This window comes from Protopterus annectens, chromosome 6.part0, assembly GCF_019279795.1.
Source record: "Protopterus annectens isolate FY-2018-M chromosome 6.part0, PAN1.0, whole genome shotgun sequence".
Classification (NCBI taxonomy): Eukaryota; Metazoa; Chordata; order Ceratodontiformes; family Protopteridae; genus Protopterus; species Protopterus annectens.
This window is the reverse complement of record NC_056737.1, coordinates 223720315-223737216: the sequence shown is the minus strand read 5'-3', so window position 1 is coordinate 223737216 and position 16902 is coordinate 223720315. Positions and strand designations below refer to the sequence as shown.

At 43.1% G+C, this 16902-nt stretch overlaps 1 protein-coding gene across 1 annotated transcript in view; it reads left to right on the top strand.

Moving 5' to 3' along the window:
• The window catches only part of PCNX1 (pecanex 1), a 3150868-nt gene that overhangs the window by 921250 nt on the left and 2212716 nt on the right, over positions 1-16902 (top strand). The window lies entirely within an intron of this gene.

Below are 16902 nucleotides of genomic sequence, written 5' to 3'. Positions count from 1 at the left end.
CAACTTCCTCAACAAGTTTTAAATGTGATTATGGAAGCCAGAAGACCTAGTACAAGGAAAGTAAAAATGGAAGAGATTTTTATTTTGGAGTGCAGCAAACAATTTGGAGATTTCTGAGCCTAATTTGAGTGTGGCTCTTCAATATCTTACTGAGTTATTGGACAAAGGTTTCTCTTTCTCTTCCACTAAGATTCATGCTGCAGCAATTTCAGCTCACTATGATTGTGACCCACCATTGTTTTCATCCTTTGTTCAAGCAATTTCTTAGAGGGCAAAGAATATAAGACCCCGAGCTCCTACTCCTGCTTGGGATCTCAATTTTGTGTTGGAGAAACTTACTCTACAACCTTGGCTACTGCTGAATTGAAATATTTGTCATGGAAGACTGCTTTTTGTTGGCCATTACTTCTGCAAGAAGGGTTTCTGAGTTGCAGGCCGATTTTTCATAAGGATAGGGTATCTTTACGTACTAATCCTTCCTTTATGCCTAAGGTGGTTTCTAGTGTGGCTTTAAACCAAACTATTCATTTGCCTACTTTTTATGCAGATCCCCAAAATAAAGGGGAAAAGATTTTGCACACTTTAGATGTACACAGGCAATTGCGTTATTATTTGAGCAGGACTAAGGATTTTAGGCAGTCTCAGCAGTTGTTTGTTTCTTTTGCTTAGGGCAAGCCTGTGTCAAAACAAACTATTTCTAGGTGGATTGGGTTTTGCATTGCATTTTGTTATTCCCATCATGGCAAGGAGATTCCAGCTGGAATTAGGCCTCATTCCACTAGGGCTACTGCCACTTCTACAGCATTTCTAAGGGATATTTTGGAGGCAGCTACTTGGAGTTCAGTGCATACTTTCTCTAAGCATTATCACCTTCCTCTCTACTCTAAGTCTAGGGCTGGTTTTGCCACAGCTATTTTGCAAGGCATGTTGTCAGTTCCTGCTTCCTTATGATTTGCCAGCCTCCCTTACCTCTGCTTTGGGATTCTACCCAATAGTTAGGACTGCAGCAATGCGGAATGAAGAACATAGTACAGTTTTGTACCTACCATAAATGTAGATGTTCGAGGATCCACATTGCTGCAGTCTCCCTCCTTCCCTCTGTGTTTAAGGGTGGTTGTGTAGGTGAGGTTATATTCTGGTAATTTTGTATATATTGTACATATTTTTGGTGCAGGTATGTTTGGAATTTTTAGTTTCGGACTTAGCTTTTCAGGGTCTTCTGACATCTGGGGCAAGAAAAGACTGAGGATATGACGTCGGTCATGCGCATTAGTACCTACTGACGCGACGTCAGTCTAATGCGCCCTGACGATGTCGGACTACCCAATAGTTAGGACTGCAGCAATGTGGATCCTCGAACATCTACATTTATGGTAGGTACAAAACTGTACTTTTTCGATCTGGGCTTTGCATCATGCACTAGATCCCACCACTGCCCTGGTTTCCGCAATGCTGGAATTTTTTATGGGAATTTTCAACAAGGGACCAGTTTTTCCAAGTTCAACTTGCTGCAATTTCCAGTTATGTGGGGGATAATATGGCTTCCCTAGCATCTTCAGAGCTTTGTAAGGCCTTCCTCAAAGATACCTTTCTTCTTAGCCCCCTGGTGAAAGACCGTATGCCACCATGGGATCTTACGTTTGTCCTTCAGGCCTTAGCCTTAACTCCCTTTGAACCTGCAGCTTCTGTAGATCTGCAATTTCTGTCCTGAAAGACTGTGTTCTTAGTTGCCATTACTTCTGTCAGGAGAGTTTTGGAACTTCAAGCTTCGTCAGTCAAAGCCCCTTATATGATTTTTCGTAAGGATAGGGTGCCTTGCGCACTAACAGAAGCCAGCATTAATCAGGTGATCAATCTCCCTGTCTTCTTTCCAAATTTTCAAAATACAGGAGAATACAAATTGCATTTATTGGATGTGCAGAGACAGTTTTTACCTGCACAGCACAAAAACATTTTGTAAATCTTACCTACTTTTCATCTTTTACTCCAAGCCCTTTTTAGAGAACCTATCTCCAAAGTTACTATCGCCCGTTGGATTTCCCCAATGTTTCATTTGGGCATATTCTGTCAGGAGGATTTCCCCGCCAGGTCATGTGAAAGCATATTCCACCAGATCTATGACCACTTCAGCTGCTTTTTGGGCCTGAGTTTCGTTAGATGATATTTGTTCTGCAGCTACTTGGTCCTCATGTCATACCTTCATCTCACATTATAAATTGGACATTGTATCCAGGAACAGGGCATCTTTTGGCTTCGCTATGCTCTGGAATATCCTTCCATGAGGGCTCCCCAGGTGTTTAGTAGCTGGGGACTCTGTCCCACAGGTTGAAGAACAAATGAAGACAACTACTTCAGATAAAGAAGTTATGTACTCACCATAACATTCCATCTAAGTAGTTGTTCATCTGTCTTCCTCTGGCCTTATGTAAACTGTTGGTTGTTCCTACAAATTCAGGAGTTGGTCACCTTAAGGTTTCCTGTTATCCTTATCCTTGATAATGGTGTATGGTAGGGGCAAGGTTCTGTTGGGTCTGGTGACAGTATTGGATTAGACAGGAAACCTGATCAGAGGGAGAAGGGAGACAGAAGCATTGTGGGTAAGGGGAGGAGCTTTGAGCTTAGATCAGATGCTGAATATGCGGCCAAGTCGGATCCGAGATGGATCCAGGAAACCCACAGGTTGAAGACAAATGAAGAACAGCTACTGAGATGGAACGTTATGGTGAGTATACAACTTCTTTTTCTTGTCATTTCCATTTCAACATGTGTTACATTTTACACGACTTTGTTTTTTGCTTGCGGGTTTTCATTAAAACAAACACCTTCCCTAGAACACCCCCATAACACATTAATTTAAACACACAAGATTCTTATAAATTTGTTATTGAAGGCACCCTGTCCTCTGCATCTCTATTATAGGATTTCCCCTTATGGAGCTCCTACTTCATAAAGTGAAAGGAGGGCTCCCAGTGGGAGCCAGTGGAGTACTTATAGGCCTAGCTCAGATGTAGAGGGTTTCATGTGCCTGCCTGAGTTTTGGGCACTTGCTTTTCCTCCATTTATGGATGTCCAAGAGGATATGCTTGCCAGCACATCTGTGGAGCAAGAATCCCTCCACACCCCACCTCCTAGGAAGCATGACTACTACCACAAGAAACATTTAGCTGATCTATTTCTGTGGTGTTCATGGATTTCAGTAAGGAATCTCTTTACACCGTATCTGAATCCTATTCCAAGTGACAGGGGAAAGTAGTGTTCTTGACAGATTTTCGAAGAAGGTTTATGCCAGTGTTTTCCTGCCCTTAAGAGCATCGAACATGCTCTTAAGGGCAGCAATCACTGTTGAAAACGATGAGGGCTAAAGCAGAGCGATCTCTGGTATGGTTCTGAAACTGGAGATGCTAAAGTTGTGTGACATCCTTGCTCATGTGGCTGTTTTTTCCAAGAAATGCAAATATGATTGTTGGGGGTGCATCTTGTAGGGCATCTGCTACAGGATTTGTGATTAGGGGTTCTGCCTGGTTGGAATCGTTCCCTGCTAGACCATGTCAAGATGCTTTTTAAAGTACCTTTGGATAAGGGCCTTCTCTTTGGACCCCTGTTCTTCAAAGGTATGTTCAAGAGACTGGAAGAGGAAAGGAAAGCAATGGAATATGTAAAGAAACTTTTTCAACTATTGGCATGTAAGTTCAGTGGATAATATCCAGCTAATCTTTGCCCTTATAACCTAAGCAAGACAACAGTAAGTCATGAAAGAGGAAAAAAGAGAAAGTACAAGAGTGTGTGGTAAGCAAAACCTAAGGAAAGGCCTGAGGACACATGAATCATGACTTCAGAAGGGTACAGCCATGACTTACCAGGCTGATCTTTCTCTCCCTACCCCTGAGGCCACCCCAACTCAAGCATTTCCCCCCTTTTCTTTTCTCCACTCCTTTAGAGTGAGTTGGAGAGTGCTTAGTGTGCGCGTGCTGCATTTTACCAGTCAGTCTGTGTATGTCATCTATCTATTGTGTTTACTCCTGGACTGAGACTGAAATAGGTCCAATGGGATCAGTGCTTTACCCAGGTTACCAATTCAAAATAAAATATAATAAAACTGCAGATTTAGTTTTGATGGTAATTTCAAAAGTGCAAAGGCATTACCCTGTTCCAGAAGACTTAACTTTGTCAGGTACCGCCTTTTCTGAGAAATGCATTATTGGTGGAAGGGCTGATAACCCAGAGTAGAGGAAAACGCAGACTTTTACTCCAGCCTTTTTCTGGTACCAAGAAAGCAAGGTTGATGAAATTGCCTTATTGAAATTAATTCTTAATCATTCCAAAGTTGATAATGTTAGTGCTCCAAAGGCTTCTGTCAGTGCTACCCCTCAAGCCTGTGTCGTCACATTAGACCGAAAGGATGCTAATCTCCACATCCTTGTTGCAGAAGACCACAGAATGCTACAAAGGTTTGCAGAGGGAGAGACTGCCATTTTACTTCCTTGGCCTTTGGCTAGTTCACTGCATCCAGGGTCTTTTCCAAATACCTGTCTTCAGTAATAGTGTTTTGCAGAACAAAGGGCATCGAGATTTACCTTACTTGGATGATGCTTTCATTTAAGCAGCTTCTGTGAGTGGGAATATGCAAGGTTCTGGACTTTACCCTGAATTGTTTCATGGACCTGATTCTTAGTCACTGTGAAGAAGGTCAGTCTTTCTCCCACAACAAACCTGGTTTTCCTGGATGTGCCTTTAGGCATGAGCCTACACAGAGTCTTTCTTCCAGATGTGAGGATTTTCTTTTTGATCCTTTACCTTCAGAATATTCTTCATCTGGGAGTTTCAGGATGGCTGCCGGCTGAGTAACAGGTAGATGTCCTTCTATTCCCATGTTGCAGTATTCTGCATATGGGTTTATCCCTTCAGTCTTGCATATGTATGGCCAGTATTCAAAAGCTTTCAGTCCCTTTATGGTGCGTCAGAAGTCAGGCAAGGCGAAGGAATGTAAACCATAAAAGTGACATCGGCACACACCAGCCCTCCGAACTTTTCAGCTGCCATTCATACGCCAGGTGATGTTCGTGTTTCACCCAAGATTTTGATAACCAGGCTGACTGAGGGCTACTGCAAGCAGATAACCCAAATGTGATGACTGCAACAGTGAATACACTCGAACATCTACATTTATGGTAAGTGTACGCAACTGTACTTTACTGCTACCGCTGACATCATGATTTTTTTGAGACGAGTACCCCATTGGGGAACCTTTTTTCAGTCCCTCCTTATTGTAACATTGCTTGTTAATGTCATCTAGAAAGGGAAAGTGTCAGTGTGGACGCCAGATCCTTCATACGGACGTCCACGACATGTGTTTGTTCTGTTTAGGTAGAGCTCACGACTATATGGCCTGCCCGATTTACCAGGTGTTCGTGCAGAAAACTCTGCGTAGCCGGTTGCACGTGTTAAATTTGTATCTTGAGAACCAACGCCTGAAGCTTCTTGTGCTTAGAATGGAAGGTCATTCCAACGTCCCCCCAGAACCACCCAGGAAGAAGGCCAGAACTTTAATGCCCTTCAACTTCTGCTGAGCGTCATCCGCCCAACTCCCAGCCTGTGGCCGACATAGGTTCCAGATCCACTTCTGTGGAGGTTGCAGGTACCTCTAAGGATGCTGCACCATCCACAGACGAGAGCACGTCCGCCGAGGCTATACTGGCGCTGCTAGCCGACGCAGGGGGGGGGGCAGCAATTCATGGGGAGTCGTCAGAGACCTCTGCTCCTTTATAGTACCTGGTTTGTAGGAAACTGGCCACCACTCCTTTAAAAAGAAGGGAGAAGAGAAAACATATTACTCCATCTTTTGAAGGCATGCCTGACTGACAGGCCTTCAGTCAGATCCTCTTTAGCTCCTTTATGGCATTGAGGCCTACATCATCTTCCACCTCCACCCCCCCTCCTCTCCTAAGCCCTAGGCCCCATGCCTACAGACCAACCTCCTAGGGATGAGGAGGACCTTTCAGACTCCTCTAAAAAATCTCTGTCCTACAATTCACAACTTTCATTTCCTTTGGGCTACAGATCTCCTGAAGAAGAGTCCCTGTACCCTGATTCCCCAGTGGAAGATTTAACATTTAGTGAGACCCCTGGAATTTGCTTTCTAGACCACCACTCCAACCTCGGTGAGCTTTGGCACTCACTCATATGCAGAATACTGCAACATGGGAATAGAAGGACATAGAAAAGTTGTGTAAAGTCTTGCCATAACCATAGATGTCCTTCTGTTCCATGTTGCAGTATTCCTTCCCACCCACCTTCCCCTCTCATCTGCTGCTTTTCTTCCCTTTCTGGATGGCAGTGATATAGCATTGCCTTTAAAAGACCGTCTCCGAAAGGGGTTACTCTTCTGAGGGCTGGTGTGTGCCGATGTCACTTTTATGGCTCACATTCCTCCATCTTGCCTGACATCTGACACACCATAGAGGGACTGAAAGCTTTTGAATACTGGCCGTACATACGTGAGACTGAAGGGATAAACCCATATGCAGAATACTGCAACATGGAAGAGGGACATCTATGGTTATGATAAGACTTTACACAACTTTTCTCTTCTCAGTTTTTACACAGAGTGCTGTAACTTGTTAGCTTGTAAAAGTTAGCAGTTTGAATAAAATTTATTTACTGGCTAGTAATTGCACTGCCTGAATGGCAGCCATAAAGACGTTTAGAGAAAAGTGATAATCATCCAGTAAAAAAGAGGAAAAAACTTTTTGCAACTGTTCAGTAAAAAGCAGTTTGTTGTTGTTTCAGTGCAGAAGACGGCTTGTAGTAATTTGGAGGAAAAATAAATTAAATGCAGTCAGAGGTGTTAAAATAAGTAAAGGTACTGGAGGAATATATTACTCTTCTTACATTTTAGTCAGAGCAAAACATTAATACAGACAAGCTGGGCATGGCCATGTCAGACACCCACAAAAGGAAACTTCACCTTGGAGTCTTCCAAGAATTGATCTTACAGTGAGAAATGCCTCCAATAGATATTTGCCACCTCTTGGAACAGACAACTAAAGAAATTCCACAGCAGGATTCCTTGCAAGCTGGTCTGGAAGACTCAGATGTCCTCTCATTCCCATGAACAGGAATTTTCTTCTTTGCCATTCCATTAATATCCAGTTTCAGAAGGATTCCTCATAGATTGTGGTGGTGACTCCTTTTTACCCCAGGCAACAGTGGATGTTCTTCGTGTTTCACTGTTATAGTCATTACATTTGGGTAATCTGCTGGCAGGTTGCCCTCAGTCGGCCTGGTTAACGAAGTCTTGGGTCCTGCGTCGATTGCTGTCTCTTCTTCCATGACATCAGGGGTATAAAACATGCAGCCGACGCCATTACACCAGTCTTTCTTGCCGCGCGATGCCCGAAGCAGAAGCAGTTTGCAAGTGCTGGTCGGCCGACTCCTGAAATTTTCATTTTCGAGTTTCATAACCAAAGTCTTCGACTAAAAGTTAATTACCCCATTGGGGAAATTTTTTATTGCTCCTTACCGATGTCAGTAAAAGTTAATAATTGTATTACTTGTGGGAAGCAAATACCTCATAAGGATTTTCATTTGTACTGTATTCCTTGCTAGGCCCTGACCACGACGTGCCTTGCTGTCGGTTTTGTGCTTTATTTAAACAGCGCACTATCCATCGTCGATACATTTTTGCTTCAAAATTTTTCGGTTCTCGGTTTAATTATCCAGAAATGACATCGATTAGCCATCAGACTACCTTAATACCGAAAAAATGCAAAGAAAAAGACAGACAGGCCGTTGAGGTCCAAAACTGCCGACGATGCTTCTCCTAAGCCAGTCGCCAGTTCGCCCGTACTCAGTGAGGCGCTTTCGCAGCCTCTGATACCCGCTACTACTGATTCGCAGGCCTCTACTGAGACCCATTCGGAGTCCGGTATGCTGCGAGATGCTTCACCTATGGAACCCGTGGATGTTTCTACCTTGGATGGGTCCGGAGCAGCTGTGCAGGCACCGGCTTCTGAGGGTGTATTCAGGCCTACAGATTTGTATATTAAACCGACACCACCTTCAATATTAGGGTCAAAATCTCGATATATGTCTAAAAAACCGACGCCCAGGCCACATGTTCAGGCCCCTATGCCTAACAAACAAATGAACAAAATGGCTGAAGATTTAATTACTCTAATCAGGGTTAGTCAACCCCTCCCCTTCTAAGAGGCCTAGTGCTGAACTTGACTATGAATCTTCTGAACAGGACTGTGTTTCCTTCTGACTCTTCTAATGAACAGGATTTGTCCATACTTACTTATGAGGACTCTGATGCAGAAGATTCCATTCCTTCTGCTTCTCCCCCTGAGGATTTTTCTTTTGGGGAAACTTTACGTACCTTAAGGGATCATTTCCACTGGTAAAGTCAGGATTTTTCTGAATCCAAAAAGAGGCCTAGGGATTTCCTTCTTCCTCAGCATAGGCCTTTGGCTATATCTCCTGTACTAGTCATTGTTGATGCGTTTTCAGAATCCAGTATGGCCCCTGATTCCCTGTCTCCGGCCCCTTGTAAGCCAGACAGATACTACAGGATTCCTGACTCCCACAAATTCCTTTTCAAAAATACTGTTGCGGACCCTGAAACAATTTCTCAGAGGCCCAAGGGCATTAAGGCTTCTACTGCTAAAAATCCTACCCCTTCTGATAGAGACTCCAGGGCACTGGATAGATGGGGTAAAAAGGTTTATACTTCTGCAACCTTGGCAATCAGGGCTTTAAACTGTCAATTCCATATGTTAAAATATCATCAGCATATAATGGGATTGCTTAAACAGAAAATGATGTTGATTTCTGACTCTGTGTAAAATAAGGATTTACAGGATTTATTGCATTCAGCTGAACAAGTTGGAAAACATACTTTGTAATGTGGTTTTGGTTCTTTGCAGGGCTGCTGTTACTGGGTCTGTGCTTAAAAGGCATGCTTGGCTTAAGGAGCAATCTCTGCCTAATCATGTTAAAGCAAAATTGTTGGATGCTCCTTTGCAGCAGGTCCGTCTATTTGGCAATAAGGCTGAAGAAGTTCTAAAAAAAGATGGAAGATAAAGCTAAATCTATGCAAACTGTAAAAGATTTCTTACAAGTACAACCTCCAAGATTTAGTAGGCACTGGCCTACTAAGAACTGGTCCTTTCCAGTTCCTTCCAGAGCCACTCAAGCCAAACTCAGACATTCCAAAAGCACCAGGTTTCAGTCCCAAGGGACTTTCAGAACTAAGCAATGGGGTGCCTCCGCTTCCATATCTGGAAATAACAAGACACCTCCCTATGGTAAACAGTCTCAATGACTTCCCTTTAAAATTACCAAGCACTTACCTCTTAGCCACCCATTTCAGGGGAAAACTGGCTCTTCATGCAAAAAGCTGGCAACTTATAACCAAGGACAAATGGGTTTTAAATAGTGTCCCAGGGATACAGATTTCATTTCCACACGTTGCCAACTCCAAACGGATGGCCAGACCTGCCCCCAAATCAGTGGGCAGAGGCTCAGAAACAAGTACTTTCCCTCCTAAACATGGGGGCAATTCAACTAGTACCAGAAGAGGAAAAGGGACAAGGTTTCTATTCCAGACTTTTCCTGCTACCCAGAAAAGACAAATCATGGTGTCTAGTTCTGCACCTGTCTACTCTGAACACATTTCTGGACATTCCAAAATTCAAGATGCTGAGTCTTCATCAGTTACTTCCTATGCTAGGCAAAGATGCCTCGTTGGCAACTCTAGATTTAAGAAGCTTACCTGCATGTACCAGTCAGGGAATCTTGCAGAAGATACCTCCGCTTCAAAGCAGGCTACTTGCATTATCAGTTCTACTGCGCCCAGGGTATTTACAAAGTGCCTGGCTCCAGTAATTACATTTTGCAGGCAAAGAAATATTCAAATATATGCATACCTGGACGATTGTCTAATTCAGACAGAAAACAAGGCCATTCTTCTAAAACATCTGGTGTTTGTAAAAAGGGTTCTAACTTGTCTAGGGTACGCCGTTAACTAAAAGAAATTACAACTGGTACCCTCTCAAAAAATTACATTCCTGGGTGCAAGCTTGAATACAACTGCTCAGATGGCTTTCTTTGTCAGAAAAGCAACTTCATTTGGTGACTTACTTCAAACAGGTGGCCACAAAAACCCTGCTATCTGCAAGAGAAATACTGCAAGCCTTGGGGGTTCATGGCCTCCTGCATTCTTCTAATTCCATATGCAAGACTGCATATGAGGAAACTTCAGTGGTACTTAAAAAGTTTATGGAGTCACCATTGTCACAGCCTGGAAACAATGATTCCTATCATTCCTTGATTGCAACTAGAGTTCCTATGGTGGGCAGAGGCCTGCCACCAAAACAAGGGACTGCCATTCACACCACCCCTGCCTCCCAAACCCTATCTACAGATGCATCAGACTATGCATGGGGGGCTCATCTGGAAGGGAAGTGCATTCAGGGAAAATGTAGCCCAAATCAGATGCACTTTCATATCGATCAAAAAGAAATGTTAGCTGTACAGAATGCAATGACAGCCTTCAAGGACTACCTTCATCCAGGCCCAACTAATGGTAAAGACGGACAACACCACAGTTATGTGGTACATAAACAAGCAAGGGGTACACATTCCTACCCCCCTCTGCAGGACTAGCCATTGCATTGTGGAACACGGCCTTGAGCTTTCAAGTACAACTACAAGCTCTATTCCTGCCAGGAAAGTTGAATATTTTGGCAGACGAACTAAGCAGAAATTTCATGGACCCACACGAATGGAAACTGGAACCACAGATTTTCAACATGTTGACACACAAATGGGGGAGCCCAGACATAGATCTTTTTGCCTCACCCCAGAACTACCAGTTGAACAAATTTTGCACAAGAACTCCTCACAAAAAAGCCTGGAAAGTGGATGCTCTGTCCTTCAGCTGGGAAAACCTATCACTCTGTGCCTTTCTCCCTCTGCCTCTGCTCTCCGAAGTTCTACTAAAAGTCAAACAGGACAAACCAAAAATTATTTTGATTGCTCCAGACTGGCCTCGCCAACACTGGTACCCACTCCTACGCAGTCTGTCACAAATTTCTCCATGGCACCTGCCTCAGACAACATCCTTACTGTCTCAGCAGAACAACCAAATTCTGCACCCTCAACTCAAACGTTGAATCTTGCAGCTTGGCTAATCACTTAAATTCCCCCTTAGCATCCCTCAGCAAACCTGTGATGGATGTCATTTTGGAGGCGAGAAGACCTAGTACTAGAAAATCTTATGCTGACAAATGGAAAAGATTCTGTGTCTGGAATCAATCACAAGGGATAAGCACAGCAGTGCCCAATTTATCTCAGATTTTGCAATACTTAACTGAGATGCTTCACAAGGGTCTGTCTTTTTCTTCCATAAAAATCCATGCCTCAGCCATTTCAGCTCATTACAACACAGAACTCCCCTCTTCTTTCATCCTCTGCTAAAGCAGTATCTCAGAGGGGCCAAAAACTTGAAGCCACCCAGGAGAGCTCCAACCCCTGCCTGGGACTTTAACTTTGTATTGGAGAAACTCACTCTTCCCTCCTTTCGAGCCAGCTGCTACTGCATACTTAATTTCTTTCCTGGAAAACAGACTTCCTTTTAGCAATCACTTCGGCTAGAAGTATTTCTGAATTAGAGGCCCTTATGGCAGTGGAGCCTTTCATCATCTTTCATGCGGACAGGGTGTCACTCAGGACCAACCCATCCTTCATGCTCAAGGTGGTATCCAGTGTTGCTCTTAATCAGTCCATTAATTTGCCACCTTTCTTTTCCAATCCACAGAACAAGGAGGAGCGGATTCTGCATTCATTGGATGTACACAGACAACTTAGATTTTACTTGGTCAGGACTAAATCTCAAAGAAAATCTGAACAACTGCTGGTAGCATGTGCTGCAGGGGCAGAGGGAAAGGCCATTTCAAAGCAAACCATTTCCAAATGGATAAGCCATTGTATAAGCACCATGGAAAACCTATCCCCCAGGGGATCAGATCCCATTCCACCAGGGCTGCATCTACTTCTACAGCCTTTCTCAGAGGTGTTCCTACCAGGGATATTCTAGAAGCTACCTGGAGTTGGCATTATCATTTACCAATTTTCTCTAAATCCAGAACTGGCTTTGCCACTGCTGTTTTGCAGGGCCTTATAACCGGTCCTAATGCTGTATAAATCCATCCTCCCAACCATAGCTTTGGGAATCTACCCAAATGTAATGACTGCAGCAGTGAAACACGAAGAACATAGTACAGTTGTGTACACTTACCATAAATGTAGATGTTCGAGTGTATTCACTGTTGCAGTCCTGGTTACCCTCCCTCCAGCCCTCTGTTTTTTTTCTCTTACTATGCCTCTACTTTCTTTTACTACACTTAAAAGCCTTTTTTGGTGTATTTGCTTTTGTTTGGAGGTATATTTTTGTATTTTAAATTATTTATATATATATATTTTCCTCCCCATTTGAGGGGCACCTGATATCTGGGGCAAGAAAAACTGATGTAATGGCGTTGGCTGCATGTTTTATACCCCTGACGACCTGACATCATGGAAGAAGAGACAGCAACCGATGCAGGACCCAAAACTTTGTTAATCAGGCCGACTGAGGGCAACCCGCTGGCAGATTACCTAAATGTAATGACTGCAACAGTGAATACACTTGAACATCTACATTTATGATAAGTGTACACAACTGTACTTTCTCTCTTCTTATGAAACTGGCCAAGGGCAGTTACCACATACCTCTTGACAGACTGGATTTACTCACAAGACAGGGATTGTTAGTTATATCTCAGCTTGAAAACTCTTACTGGATTTACTCACAAGACAGGGATTGTTCATTATATCTCAGCTTGAAAACTCTTACTGCCTGGTTAATAGAATTTTGACTGCCTTTCAGCCATCTTTTTGCTGTAAATGTGCAGTAGGTATTAAGGAGGTTTAAAATCTTCCACTAGCAAATCATATATGTATAACTGGAAAAGATTTTCTACTTTTTCTACTAAGTGCCATTCCGAGAACTAGGACTCTTTAAGTCCTGGTCTGCCTCTGGTCCTTGATTATTTGAGAATTACTGTCCTGTGGTTGGTCTTGCTGCTTTAATGAGGTTAATTTGTTGCCCATTTTGCATGATCTGCTCTTGAATTCCCCCACCCTTTCTACCTGTTGTCATCTCATTTTCTGAAAGGGATTTTACAAATCCATTCATCTAAAAAAAAAAAACCCCGTGGGTTCTCCTTGGAATGTAAACTTTGTGGACTATCCTTCCTTAGAGTTCACCGGGGATTTTAGGTAGCAGTTGAGGATAGAATGAAAATTTACATCCTCAGGTGAAGAAGTTATGTACTCACCATAAAGTTTCCATCTGTGTTGTCCATTTTCATTCTTCCTCAGCTTCCCACTCACCAAACCCCCATCCCTTATGCCTATTCTAGATGAATGCGATATTATAAGGACACCACTGTCTTTTTGATTGAACTCCTGATATAGTTTCCTCTTCAGGACATGTACAATTTTTATGCACCCTTTTATTTATGCATCCTTTTATTTATGCATGTTAATAGATACTACTTTTTTGGTTACCACAAGCTTCAGTAATGGCTGAGTCAGATCTGATACGAATCCAACAGTTGAGGAAAAATGAAAATGGACAACACACATGGAATGTTATGATGAGTACATAACTTCTTTTTTACATACACAGCTGTTCTTTCCATCACCCACCTCTGGAGTAATTCTGCTGACCAAGAAGGATAGTTCTCTCAGCCAGGATGAACCAAGACATCATCCATCTCCCAGGCCAACCGGAAGGTTAGTTCAAACAGTGGCAAGTAGGGTAGAAATGAAAACACCATCCCCTCCATCCAGCCCCCTTTCTTTTTTTGTATTGCCAGCAGGTATTTGTAAATCCCCTTGTCCATATGGTTACTTTTATGTTATGTTTCCTTGCATTTTTTCCTTTTCATGGTATTGCCTCCCTTCCTGGAGCAAAAAAAAAAAAAAACTCTGGCTAATGCCCTGTGTAGACCCCTAGCCTGCAGGAATGCTTTACTGCTGAAGCATTCTGGAGCTGACTTTGGTTTTAGATGCCATAAACTCCTGCCCCTTCTGTCTGATAAGATAAGAACTTGGGACCAGTGTGTCATGGGCATGTACTTCTCTTCCATAAGGGGTTTAGGTCTGTCAGCTATAAGTGGGTCCAACCTTTAACCTTTTTTGGGCAGGACTGGCAGGGGAAGTGCTGGAGGCCTTCACTGTAGTCTGAACTCCAAAGAAGACATTTTCTATGTCCTACTTTTGGCTCTTTTCTTTCTTAGCACTATATACTGTGGATTGTGTGCATACAATAGTGCTTTGGGCTTGAGCGTCTCTCTACAATGTCAGTAAGTTCTTATTCCTTCACAGCTGGCTTCAGCTGCTGTATTCTGGACATTACTTTCATGGAGAGTGCTGTTTGGATAACCCTGTCAGTAGGCTAATCTATTTTGTAAAAAGCAGCAGGACCTTTCATAGTGAAAGGACCTTTCCTCTCTTTTTTTAATGTGTCTTGCTTTGTCAAAAGGAGTGCCTTGTTGCTCTAAGGGCAAGGTCAGAAATCCTTTGCTAGCCTTCTGTGCCAGCTTGGAAACCTTGGTATTTTCATTGTCAGCCTACTTGCTGCTGTCTTAACTCCACTTTTGGTTTGTTTGGGAAAGGGTTGATGCCCTGGTTTATCCTGGTTGGGAGAAACATCATCTTGAGTCAGCAGAGTTGAGGATAGATCTCTGACAATCATTCCTAATGTTTTTGGTGTATTTCCCCGTAAGTGTTTCCATCATGGCAGAACTTTTGGGATAGGCAAATAATCTGCATCTGAAACGCACACTATCTTCATTTAGTAATGGGGGGCTTTATCCCTGTTTTTTGTGGCTTCTACCATGAAGCCCCGGGTGTCTTCTAACAGTTATGGGCCTGATTTTAAAACCAGCAGCATCCTCTAATCATGAATGCAGTTGCATTCCTTATGAGCAGTTGCTTTATTCATAGTGCCATGTTATACTTTTGGATATTGTTATTGGTCAGTGTTTTCTGGTCTTATTTATGGAGTTACCTCTCCTCCTGGCATTTTTGTCAGCATTTGCAAGTGTCAATCTCTGATGTAGGAATCCTGGATAGGCAGGTAATCCCCCCTCCCCCCCCACCAGTCCAAGTTGACTTTTACCTTTGTGTCACTGTCGACACACAATAGTTTGGCTCATCTAACCTTCTTTCTGGTCAGAGTTACTAGTGCTTCCTTCCTTTTTGGCTGTGGAGCCCCTGTTTTTTACAGTTTGCAGCCAATGGTGAAAGTAGCTTTTTCTAGAACTTGACCTGTCTTAGCTTGCTGCATGGTCTGTGGTGTGTTATCTTTTCAGACAAGGAGGCATGAACTTTTTCCCTTGCATGGAATGCAGCACCTTCCTGTGTCCAGGACTTTTGTTTCTGTAGTGTCTCATTTCTGACTGAACAAACATGTTGGCATAGTGGGCATTCTGATGATCACTGCTTCCACTCTCTTCCCCTTCTGCTTTTTCATGATGTGGAAGGGTTGAGGTGGTCTTATTTTCAATTTTATGGTTTGCAGTGTTCCTGTCCACTTCTTGCTGACTCCACATCTTATCCTAAGGTCACAGCTGAAGAAATGCATCTTTCTGTGGGGCTGCTTATAGCCAAATAAGGCATAGACTCAATCATCCAATCCTGTTGTGCTAAGAGACCCCCCCCCCCCAAAAAAAAAAAAAAAAAACATTTTTTGCCAAGGATTTGCCTCTATTTGGGTAAAAATTAGTTCCAACTATGGGACTGCCCTGGAGGCTTTTCCCCCCTGATCCTTCTATTTAGGAGGGCATGTTGTAATAGGAAGCTTTCTAAGTGGAAGTGGTTCTTAATTTGGGCAGACCAATACCATTTGTTGTCCCATATGATTATTACAGTTATCCTTGATGGTTTGGATGCTAGCTTGCTGTGAGCTCTCTCTTCCTCGAGGAGTTCCATGGCAGTCTTACCTGTTGTTTCTAGCAAAGAGAAGGACTGTGACCTTGCTATGGCTGGTTGAACAGTTTTCTTTGAAGGGGGGAGGGCACAGTGACTTCACCATCTGCCTCTCAAGAGCCACTTCCTTCAGGAACTTGGGACTTTCCATTCAGCAGGCAAGCCTGTTGCCTTTGAATCTGTAGGTATGGTAGTTGTGTTCATCATTGCCCTGAAGTCTCTTCCTTGTAACTTTACCTCTGTAAAAGGATCCCAGAACTTCTGACTTGGAGGTGTGGAGATTTTAGAGTGCTCCCCCACTTCATTTCTTGTCTTCTTAGAAGGTGTTTTTTTTTTGGTTTTGAACCAAAACCTGTGTATTTTGTTTTGCTTCTTTACAGCTGTGGAAACTGGAAGTAGTAGAGAGCCCTTCACACCTTAGGCTTATATTGACATCTCAGGTGTTCCTTGATGTGGTTGCACTGGTTTATTTAGGTAAAATGGTGTTTCAGCTCTCTGGTGTAAGTGAGGCAAGGATTACTTTTTAGTGGCTTGATAGCTATTTCACTTCACCACTAGGTGGCTCTAACCACTGGCCTTAGCTGTTAGTATGCTCCTCTGCAGAAGTGGCTGCTCCCATTGATTACTTTAGAATGTCATATTGTGGAAATTAGTGCAGTGACCTGGTCTGTGGTGCTTGTATTCACCAGATATTATTTTTTCCTGCTACAACCCTAGGCATTAAGGTTTTATTAGCAGACTATTTTCATTGACTGTGTCTTCTGGGCTTTTTCAGTCCTTTACTTGTTTCACTATAATGGCTTACAGGTTGCGGTTCAGCCCAAACAGCAAGACCCATTGAGGAGCGCTCTGGGTGTTAATCAT